This window comes from Puma concolor, chromosome D4 (genome assembly GCF_028749965.1).
Source record: "Puma concolor isolate L17-30 chromosome D4, mPumCon1.1.hap2, whole genome shotgun sequence".
NCBI classification, from domain to species: Eukaryota; Metazoa; Chordata; class Mammalia; order Carnivora; family Felidae; genus Puma; species Puma concolor.
In genome coordinates, this window is record NC_141679.1 from 901,696 (window position 1) to 912,246 (window position 10,551).

The window sequence follows — 10,551 nt, forward strand, 5'->3', positions numbered from 1 at the left end:
GGCTCCTCGGCGCCCGGGACCGGCCTGGCCGGGAGTAGAGGTTCGGCCGCCTGGGAGATAGGGAAGACGCGGCCCAGCCGGCGGGCAGTGGGGTGTACGGGCGAGCTGGCAAGTGGGACGGGGGCGTCCACACAGGCCGGGGGCTATGGCGGTCGGGGGAGTGCGTGGTCCGTGGACCTTGGACCACCGAGATGTGGAAGCCCCAGTAAGGCACTTGGCGGCTCCGAGCCCCCGCTTCCTTTTCTGTAAAGTGGGATGTGACTCATCTCACACGAGTTATTAATATCACTGTTTGCTAGTTACCCGACGCAGAATCACCCCGCAGTCCCACGAGGTAGCGCTCTGTACACTGTACAAACGAGGAAGCGTGGCTCCGAGAGGCGAGTGGACTCCCAAGTGGTGCTTTTGCCAGAGGAGTGGGTTTCGTGGACCTTGAGCTCGAGGTTGGGGTTTGCAATCTGCCCCTGCCACGTAACGGTGGCGAGGCGGAGGGCAGGTCGCTCCCGGCCTTGGTGTTTCCATTAGGGAAGTGACACTAACGATACCATCTTCTAGAGCTGCAGTCACGGTTAAATTCGATCAGCGGTTCCCAAACTCTTAGTCTCAAGACCACCTTATTCTCTTTAAAAATGAGAGCCTCAAAAAGTTTGCTAGTGTGGGTTATATCTATCAATATTCACCGTATTATAAATGTGAAATTTAGAAGAATACTTTTCGTCTTAAAAATAAACATTCTTAAAAACCTGTATCTCCCAAAAATACAAAGGAGTGGGAATTGTTTTACATTTTTTTAAATCTCCTTAAAGTTTTAAAGATTCATAGAACATAGCTGGATTCTCACATCTGCTTCTGCATGCACTGTTGCAATATACTGCTTTGAAGTATATGAGGAAAATCCAGCCTCAGATACATGGTCCAACAAGGAAAGAGCTACAAACCAACCTCCGAACAGCTTCGAGCACCAGCAGACACCTGGCAAGGCCTTGGAAACTGATGAAATGAAGCCGGTGAGTCCGGAAAACAAGCTGATGGCTTTGAGGACTGGCCCAGGTGGAAAGCAGCTCCGAACCCTCCCCAGGGATGGTTGAAAAAGGGGGTAGAAATAGTCCACTCATCAGGGGTAAATAGTCCCCAGCGGGGAGGGGATGCCCACTCACAGAAGACCTTCCCACACCGTCATAAGGTCAGGGGACCCTAAACATGTTTGAGATTTTCTCAACATCTGTGACCAGAGTATTAGGATCATATTAAGTATTAAAACATTGCTTTAAGGAAACCTCTGTGGTGCTGAAAATGTTCTGTATCTTGGTGGTATTTTTTTTCAGGGAGCATTTTCTCACAGTGTTTAGAGTTACTAGCATATGGTGATGATGAAAAGATTAAACTTTGGTTTCGTGATTGTTTTTAAAGTCTCCACAGATGCACCGGTGGACCATGCCCACCCCATCCCCAACTTGGTACACCACTGGCTACAGGGAAAGAGAGAGGTGCTTTGAAAGAATTATGGGGGAGTAACAACGTGGAGAAGAGTGGACCCATCTGCAGTGGTTGGAGGAAAAGAAGAAACGGCTAGAAAAGACAGTAGCATTGGGAGAAGTACGTCTTCCTCTATTCAGCCCATGTGGTCTGCCTTTTTTTTTTTTTTTTAAATGTTGAGAGGGCCAGCGTCAGCGCACACAAGTGGGGGAGGGGCGGGGGGAGGAGGTGGCTGGAGGAAACAGAATCTGAAGCAGGCTCTAGGCTCTGAGCTGTCAGCACAGAGCCCGACACAGGGCTCCAATTTACAGACTGTGAGATCATGGTCTGCGGTGAAGTCGGTCGCTTCACCTACTGAGCCACCCAGACGCTCCTCATGCGGTCTGACTTAAATTAACATAATCCCTACTCTCGAGGCCTTCTAGTGACCTCAGCCTGTGCACAATCAAGAACTATCTTCTCAAGGAATCCCATCAACCCAGGGATTGGTTCAGGGGATGCAGAGACGATCCAGGTTCATGCAATGAAGCTCACTCACGTGGCTTGTGTGGAAGTGATCATGGGGAGAGTCACCCTCAGCTGGGTGGCAAAGAGGCCAGGAGGTCAGCATGTGCTGCCAGCAGCGATCCAGGCACCTCTGGTGACAGCAAAAGGAAACGGCTGGGCAGTAGCGAGGATGGAAACACCTGGTGAGCCGAAGGATCGCGTGCTTCTTGGTTGCTCTGAAGTTTCTGAGTAGTGAACTCCATCTTTTGCTAAAATAATTTGAGTTGCGCTCCTTTCACTCATAACCTGAAGAGCTCAAGCTAATAAGAGGGGGCACTGGGATGGACCAGTCACCTCAGGCAGTGTCGAAGTGAAGCAGAGCCCAAAGGGCCATTGTTAGCAGGGATTCCTGCACGGCGAGGACGGTGTGACTAGGAGCTTCCTACTCCATTTGGTCCCACCACGTCAGTCCGTGCCTTCTCCTTTTGTGTTTAAAAAGGAAAAGAGATGGGGCACCGGGGTGGCTCAGTCGGTTAAGCGTCTGACTGTTGGTTTTAGCTCAGATCATATCGTGGTTTGGGAGTTGGAGCCCCGCATCGGGCTCTGTGCTGACAGCTCAGAGCCTGGAGCCTGCTCCGGATTCTGTGTTTCCCTCTCTCTCTCTGCCCCTCCCCCACTCGTGCCAGGTCTCTCTTAAAAAATAAACATTAAGGGGCGCCTGGGTGGCGCAGTCGGTTAAGCGTCCGACTTCAGCCAGGTCACGATCTCGCGATCCGTGAGTTCGAGCCCCGCGTCAGGCTCTGGGCTGATGGCTCAGAGCCTGGAGCCTGTTTCCGATTCTGTGTCTCCCTCTCTCTCTGCCCCTCCCCCGTTCATGCTCTGTCTCTCTCTGTCCCAAAAATAAATAAATGTTGAAAAAAAAATTAAAAAAAAATAAACATTAAAAAAATTTTTTTAAAGAAATAAAAAACATTTAAAAAAATGATAAATTTAAGGAAAAAGAAAAACACCAGACTCAAACTGAGGGACATCCCACAGAGTATCAGAGCAGGATTCCTCAAGCCATCTGAGACATGGGAGACAGACACACCAGAGGAGCCTAAGGAGATGACACCCCTAAATGCGATGTGAGATCCCAAAAGGATGCTGGTGGGAAAATATTTGGAATTCAGTTAGTAGTAATGAACGAATGTTAATTCCTTCCTCCTGGGAAACAAACCATAGTTAAGTGTGTTGGGGTGGGGGGGGGGGCATGTGGGAAGTCAGTAAAATCTCACAATGTTTGTGTAAATCCAAAAGAGGAATTCATTTTTCAGCTTCTTTCAGGATTATATAATTATGTATTTTAAAATGTAAATCAAGTTGGCGAAATAAAAGCAGTCTTCACAGCAGTTGCCTTGGGTGATGGGGAAGGGACAGACAGGACACATGCACTGGCAGAGCTAAATTTGGTCACATCAGTAAAAATAGCTGCAGCGAATCCTCTTGGACCCCACTTTTCCATGCCTACAGATTGCCCTACAAAACCCTCAAACAGGCAGCAGTGCTGGACGAGTCTTGGTTCCCAGCATGGGCACCTCGGACAGCCTTGGGCTGCACCCACCCACCCAAGCACAAGACCTGGGGGGAGGCTCTGCCACCTGTGTTCCAACAAGTTTCCCAGGTGACTCTCCACCACCAAATTATGGCATACTCAGAAGTCACTCCACCAAATAAGAAAACCAGTTACACTTGTACCGACATGAGCTCTGTGCACGTGCAGTTGTGAAACAAACCTGTGTGTGAGCGTGTAAATGCAAAGAAAAGGGTACAGAAATTATTCTATCTGGGAGGGGGCGGGGGGAGAGGGAGAAGCCAGGGAAGCCATGTCACTTTCCTCATATTGTTGATTCAGAGGATGTATTCACAAAACACTTCCATGATAAAAATTTAAATGAATAAACTCTTGATACTTATTTAACTGAGGTAGGCCTGTCACTGTGCATGCACGTGAAGGATGGCCACATATGTTGTTAAATACAGGGATAAATGTTTGAATAGAAAAAAAATGTGTCTTATCGTACACTGTTTTCTCTGGGGATCAGGCCATGATGAAATATATTACGTTCTTCTGTAACATTTGAATTCTGCATGAAAGACGGGAGTCTTTACACCGCATGCAGGGGAAGTCACTGGGAAGTCCTGCATGTGGTAGCCTTGGAATACTCAGCTACAGGGAACTGGGCAGCTGTTACGGAGAATGGACCTTAAGATATTTAGGTCACTTGAACACACCATGGGCAAGATCCTACTATCCTGAGCTTGTCCCACCAACTCCAAAATGCGTTAACTGGATAATGAGTCAGGGGGCCTTCAAGAGCACATAGCCCCTTCCCACACAAAGATATGGTGATGCTGAACACACCTCCCCCTTCTGCTGAAGGGACCACTAGAGGGTTAAGAGGCTGGTGCCCTCTCCCCTGCCACTGTTTTTCCCCTTTCCCCCTTCTGGGAACTAGACATCAGAGACTAGGACATGCAAAAGCAATTGCATATATGGAGGGAAATTAGACCAGTAAACCCAGGGAAAGACATAACCTGAGACGACCTTAAGTTTACACCTCTGGCTGACCCTCAGCAAAAGCCCACCTACAACAGCCTAGAAAACAGTAACAAAGCACTCGGGTAGAGAGGAGAACTGACTTCCAGAGTTGCCACATCTTAGATTCAAATGTCCAGTGTTTAAGAAAAAGTCATAAGACATGTAAAGAGACAGAAGGAAATATGGCCTATTCAAATGAAAAAAATAAGCCAATAGAAACTGTCCTGGAGAAAAACCAGATGACATTTAGACAAAGAATTTAAAACAACTGTCTTAAAGATGCTCAAAGAACTAAAGGAGGATGTGGAGAAGGTCAAGAATGTGGTGTATGAACAAATTGGGAAGAACAATTAAGAGATTTTAAACTCTAAAACCAAAAGAAATTCCAGAACTAAAAATTACAATAAATTAAATGAAAAAGTCATTCAAGGGATTCAAAGGCAGATCTGACTCTCTATTCTCAGTGCTCAAGAAGAGAAATGCTGAAATTTGAAATTTTAGGATCAGAGAGAAAACAGGCTGAAAAGTGAACAGAGTCTGAGGGACCTGTAGGGTGCCGTCAGTGAGACCAATGTCCACACTGAGGGTATCCCAAAAGGACAAGAGAGAAAGGGAAGGAAAGAATACTTGAAGAAATCATGGCTAAAACTGTTCCAAATTTGGTGAATGACATGAATAGAAGTATCTAACATGTTCAACAAATTCCAAGCATGATGAACTCAGAAACCCACATCAGGACACATAATCAAACTGTCAAAAGACAAACACAGAGCAAATCTTGAAAGCAGCAAGAAAGAAGACTCATCTCATACAAGTGTCCTCAGTAAGACATCAGAGGTTTCCCCTAAGAAACTGGAGGCCAGAAGACAGTGGGCCAATACATTAAAGTGATAAAAAGAAAAAATTGTCAACCAAGAGTCCTGTGTCTGTCAAAATTGTCCTTCAAAAGTGAGGGAGAAATCATGACATTCCCAGATATATGAAAAGGGAGTTTGGGACCATAAGACCTGTCCCACAAGGAATGCTGACAGGTGTCCTATAGGCTGAAACACAGCAAAAAGCCACACGAAGAAATAAAGGTCTCAATAAAGGTAAGTGCATGGACAACTATAAAATCTAGTATTACTATAACAATTGCTTGTAACTGTATTTTTTGTTTTCTATGATTTAGGAAAATGATGCATGAAAATTATTTTTTTATACACACAATATACAAAGATGTAATTTTATAACATCAACGACAAAGAGGTGGGGACGGATCTGTAAATGAGCAGAATTTTTATACGTTTGAAGTTATCTAGTTATAAATTCAAATTATAATGTTATAACTTCAGGATGTTAAAGTGTAATCCCCATGGTAACTGCAAAGAAAATAGTAATCGAATGAACATTTGTAAAAAGGGAATTAAAACTTTTCGCTTTTAAAACAACGGGGCACCTGGGTGGCTCAGTCGGTTAAGCATCTGACTCAGGTCATGATCTCATGGTTGTTGAATTCAAGCCCTGCATTGTGCTCTGCACTGACAGCTCCCTCTCTCTCTCTGCCCCCTCCAGCTTGTGCTCTCTCTCTCTCTCTCTCTCTCTCTCTCTCTCTCTCTCAATAATAAGTAAATAAACTTAAAAAAAATCTTTAAAAGGAAGGAAGGAAGAAAAGAATACAAAAATCCCTTATATAGGACAGCCAGTGTGGACAAAATGATAAAGACAGAAAGTAGAAAGAGGGTGTCCAGGATTAGCAGGTAGGGGGCAGGGGTTCCTGCTGATTGGGGACAGAGACCAGTTCGGCAAGACAAAAACAGTTCTGGATTGGCACCTCGGTGGCTCAGCTGCTTGAGCATCCGACTTCAGCTCAGGTCATGATCTTGCAGTTCATGGGTTCGAGCCCCACATCAGGCTCTGTGCTGACAGCTCAGAGCCTGGAGCCTGCTTGGGATTCTGTCTCCCCCCTCACTGCCCCTCCTCCACTCGTTCTCTCTCTCTCTCTCTCTCTCTCTCTCTCTCTCTCTCAAAAAATAAACATTTAAAAAAAAACAGTTCTGGAGACAAGTGCTGAGGACAAACAACAATATGAACATACTTCATACCACCAATCTATACACTTAACAATGGTTCAAATGGTAAATTTTGTATAATATGTATTTTGTCACAATAAAAAATTTCAAAGCAAAAAAGTAAAGGATAAATGAAGACTTTCTCACACAAACAAAATTGAAGGAATTTGTTGCCAGTAGACCCGCCCAGTTTGAAATGTTAAAAGTTTTTCAAAGAGAAAGAAATGATATAAATGAGAACTGCAAATCTATATAAAGAAGAGCATTACAAAAAGTACAGGTTAAAAAATTGTATTGTTGTTATTATTTTTTAATGTTTATTTTTGAGAAAGAGCACAAGCAGTGGAGGGGCAGAAAGAGAAGGGAACAGAGGATCTGAAGTGGGTTCTGTGCTGACAGCAGTGAGCCCAATACAGAGGCTTGAACTCATGAACTGTGAGATCAAGACCTGAACCATGAGATCATGATGCTTAACTGACTGAGCCACCCGGGTGCCCTTATTCTTTCTTTCTTTCTTTCTTTCTTTATTTTTAAGAGAAAAAGAGAACACATGCACGAGTGGGGGTGGGGCTGAGGGAGAGAGAGAGAGAATCTTAAGCAGGCTCCACATTCAACATAGAGCTCAAGGTGGGACTCTATTCCACGACTGTGAGATCATGACCTGAGCTGAAATCAAGAATTAGATGCTCAACTGATCAACTCCCCCAAAATATGACAATCCTTAACATGTAGTCCCCTAACAACAGGGGGCCCGCCTGTGTAGGCAGAAGCTGGTAGAACTGCAGGGAGAACCTGAGGAATCCACTATTACAGTTGGAGATTGGAACACCCCTTTCTCAGACATGGACAGACCCAGCAGGCAGAAAATCAGTAAGGACACAGTTGAACTCAACAGCACCATCAGTCAACTGCATACACCTGGCAACTGTAGACGACTTCATCCACCAACATCAGAATATACATCCTTCTGAAGCTTACACGGAAAGTTACCAAGATAGACTACATTCTGGTCCCCAGAACACATTCATTCATTCATTCATTCATTCATTTAATGTTTACTTATTTTTGTTTTTTGGGTTTTTTTTTCTTTTTTTCAACGTTTATTTATTTTTGGGACAGAGAGAGACAGAGCATGAACGGGGGAGGGGCAGAGAGAGAGGGAGACACAGAATCGGAAACAGGCTCCAGGCTCTGAGCCATCAGCCCAGAGCCTGACACGGGGCTCGAACTCACGGACCACAAGATCGTGACCTGGCTGAAGTCGGACGCTTAACTGACTGCGCCACCCAGGCGCCCCTACTTATTTTTGAGAGAGCGTGAGCAGAGGAGGGGAGGAGAGAGAGGGAGACACAGAATCTGAAGCAGGCTCCAGGCTCAGAGCTGGATGGGGGCTCGAACTTATGAATGGTGAGATCATGACCTGAGCTGAAGTTGGACACTTAACTGACTGAGCCACCCAGGCGCCCCCACATTAACACATTTAAAAGAATAGAAATCATACAATGTATGCTCTCAGAACACAATGAAATTTAACTAGATTCAATAATACGAAAAAAATATAGAAAATCCCAAAATACTTAAAGATTAAACAACACATTTCTTTTTTTTAATTTTTTTTAAGGTTGATTTATTTTTGAGACAGAGAGAGACAGAGTATGAACGGGGGAGGGTCAGAGAGAGAGGGAGACACAGAATCTGAAACAGGCTCCAGGCTCTGAGCCGTCAGCACAGATGCCTGACATGGGGCTTGAACTCATGAACCACGAGATCATGACCTGGGCTGAAGTCGGACGCTTAACCAACTGGGCCACCCAGACACCCCTAAACAACACATTTCTAAATAGCACATGAGTCAAAGAAGAAACTTCAGGGGCGCCTGGGTGGCTCAGTCGGTTAAGCGGCCGACTTCGGCTCAGGTCATGATCTCACGGTCCGTGAGTTCGAGCCCCACGTCGGGCTCTGTGCTGACGGCTCAGAGCCTGGAGCCTGTTTCAGATTCTGTGTCTCCCTCTCTCTAACCCTCCCCTGTTCATACTCTATCTCTCCCTGTCTCAAAAATAAATAAAACGTTAAAAAAAAAAAAAACTTCAACAGATATTTAAAAATAATTTGAACTAAATAAAAATTTAAATACAATTTATCAAAATTAGTGGGATGCATTAAAGCAGTAATTAGAGGGAAATTTACAGTACTGAATGCATATTAACAAAAAAAGAAAGATCTAAAACCAATAACCTAAGGTTCCACTTTACAAAACTGTTTTTTTAAAGAGCAAATTAAATCCAAAATAAGGAGAAAGGAAGTAATAAAAATTAGATCAGAACCAATGAAATTAATTGGAAACCAATCAATAGAGAAAATCAACAAAACCAAAAAGCTGGTTCTTTGAAAATATCAATAAAATTTATAAGCCTCTAATCAGGCTAGGATAAAAAGAATTACTAAAATAGGAAATGAGAGAAGGGACATCACTACAGATCCTGTGGACATCAAGGGACAATAGAGTAATATTGTGAATAATTATATGCCAACAAATTTGATAACCTAGATGAATCAGACCAATTCTTAGAAAGACACAATCTACCAAAATTCACACAAGGAGAAATAGACCATCTGAATAGGCCTGTGTCTAATAAAGAATTCAAATGACTAATTAGTGATCTTCCCAAAATAGAAAGCACTGGATTCTGTCCAGGGGGTTGCTGATGGGTTTGCTGAATTCTGCCAAACATTTAAGGAAGAAATTACACCAAATCTCTACAGTCCCTTTCAGAAGATAGAAGCAGAGGAAATACAGAATTCCGGATTTACTGTAAAGCTACAGTAGTTAAGACAGTGTGGTGCTGGCAAAAGAACAGACAGATCAGTGGGACAGAGAAGAGAGTGGTGCTGGAACAACTCACCCACATGCAAAGAGATGAATCTGCACGCTGACCTCACACCCTTCACAAAAATTAACTCAAACTGGATTATAGGTCTACATTCAAGAGCCAAAACTATAAAACTCCTAGAAGATAATGTAGAAACCCTAGACAAGTTTGGGTTTGCAATGACTTTTTAGACACAACACCAAAGGCAGGGTCCATGAGAGAAATAACTGATAAGCTGGACTTCATTACAATTAAAAACTTCTGCTCTGCAGAAGACACTACCAAGAGAATGAGAAGACAGAAAAACTGGGAGAAAACACTTGTAAAAATATGTCTGCTAAAAACACTTATCCAAAATATATACCAAGAACTCTGAAAACTCAATGAGAAAGCTAAAGCCTATTTACAAAATAAGCCAAAGATCTGAACAGTCACCTCACCAGAGCAGAGATACAGATGGCAAACATATGAAAAGATGCTCCACATATGTCATCATAGAAATGGAAATCAAGGGGTGCCTGGGTGGCGCAGTCGGTTAAGCGTCCGACTTCAGCCAGGTCACGATCCCGCGGTCCGTGAGTTCGAGCCCCGCGTCAGGCTCTGGGCTGATGGCTCAGAGCCTGGAGCCTGTTTCCAATTCTGTGTCTCCCTCTCTCTCTGACCCTCCCCCGTTCATGCTCTGTCTCTCTCTGTCCCAAAAATAAATAAACGTTGAAAAAAAAAATTAAAAAAAAAAAAAAGAAATGGAAATCAAAACAAGAGACCACTACATACCTGCTAGAAGGGCAAAAATTGAAAACAGGGGCTCCCGGGAGGCTCAGTCGGTTATGCACACACTCTTGATTTCTGCTCACAGTTTATGATCTCACAGTTTATAAGATCGGCCCCATGTTGGGCTCTGAGCTGACAGCATAGAGTCTGCTTTGGGTTCTCTCTCTCCCTCTCTCTCTGCCCTTCCCCCACTCATTCTCACTCTCTCTCGTGCTCTCTCAATATAAATAAACAATTAAAAGAGAAGGGAAGAGGAAAAAGGAAAAGAAAAAAGAAAAAAAGAAAAGGAAAAGAAAAGACAACATAAGACAAGACT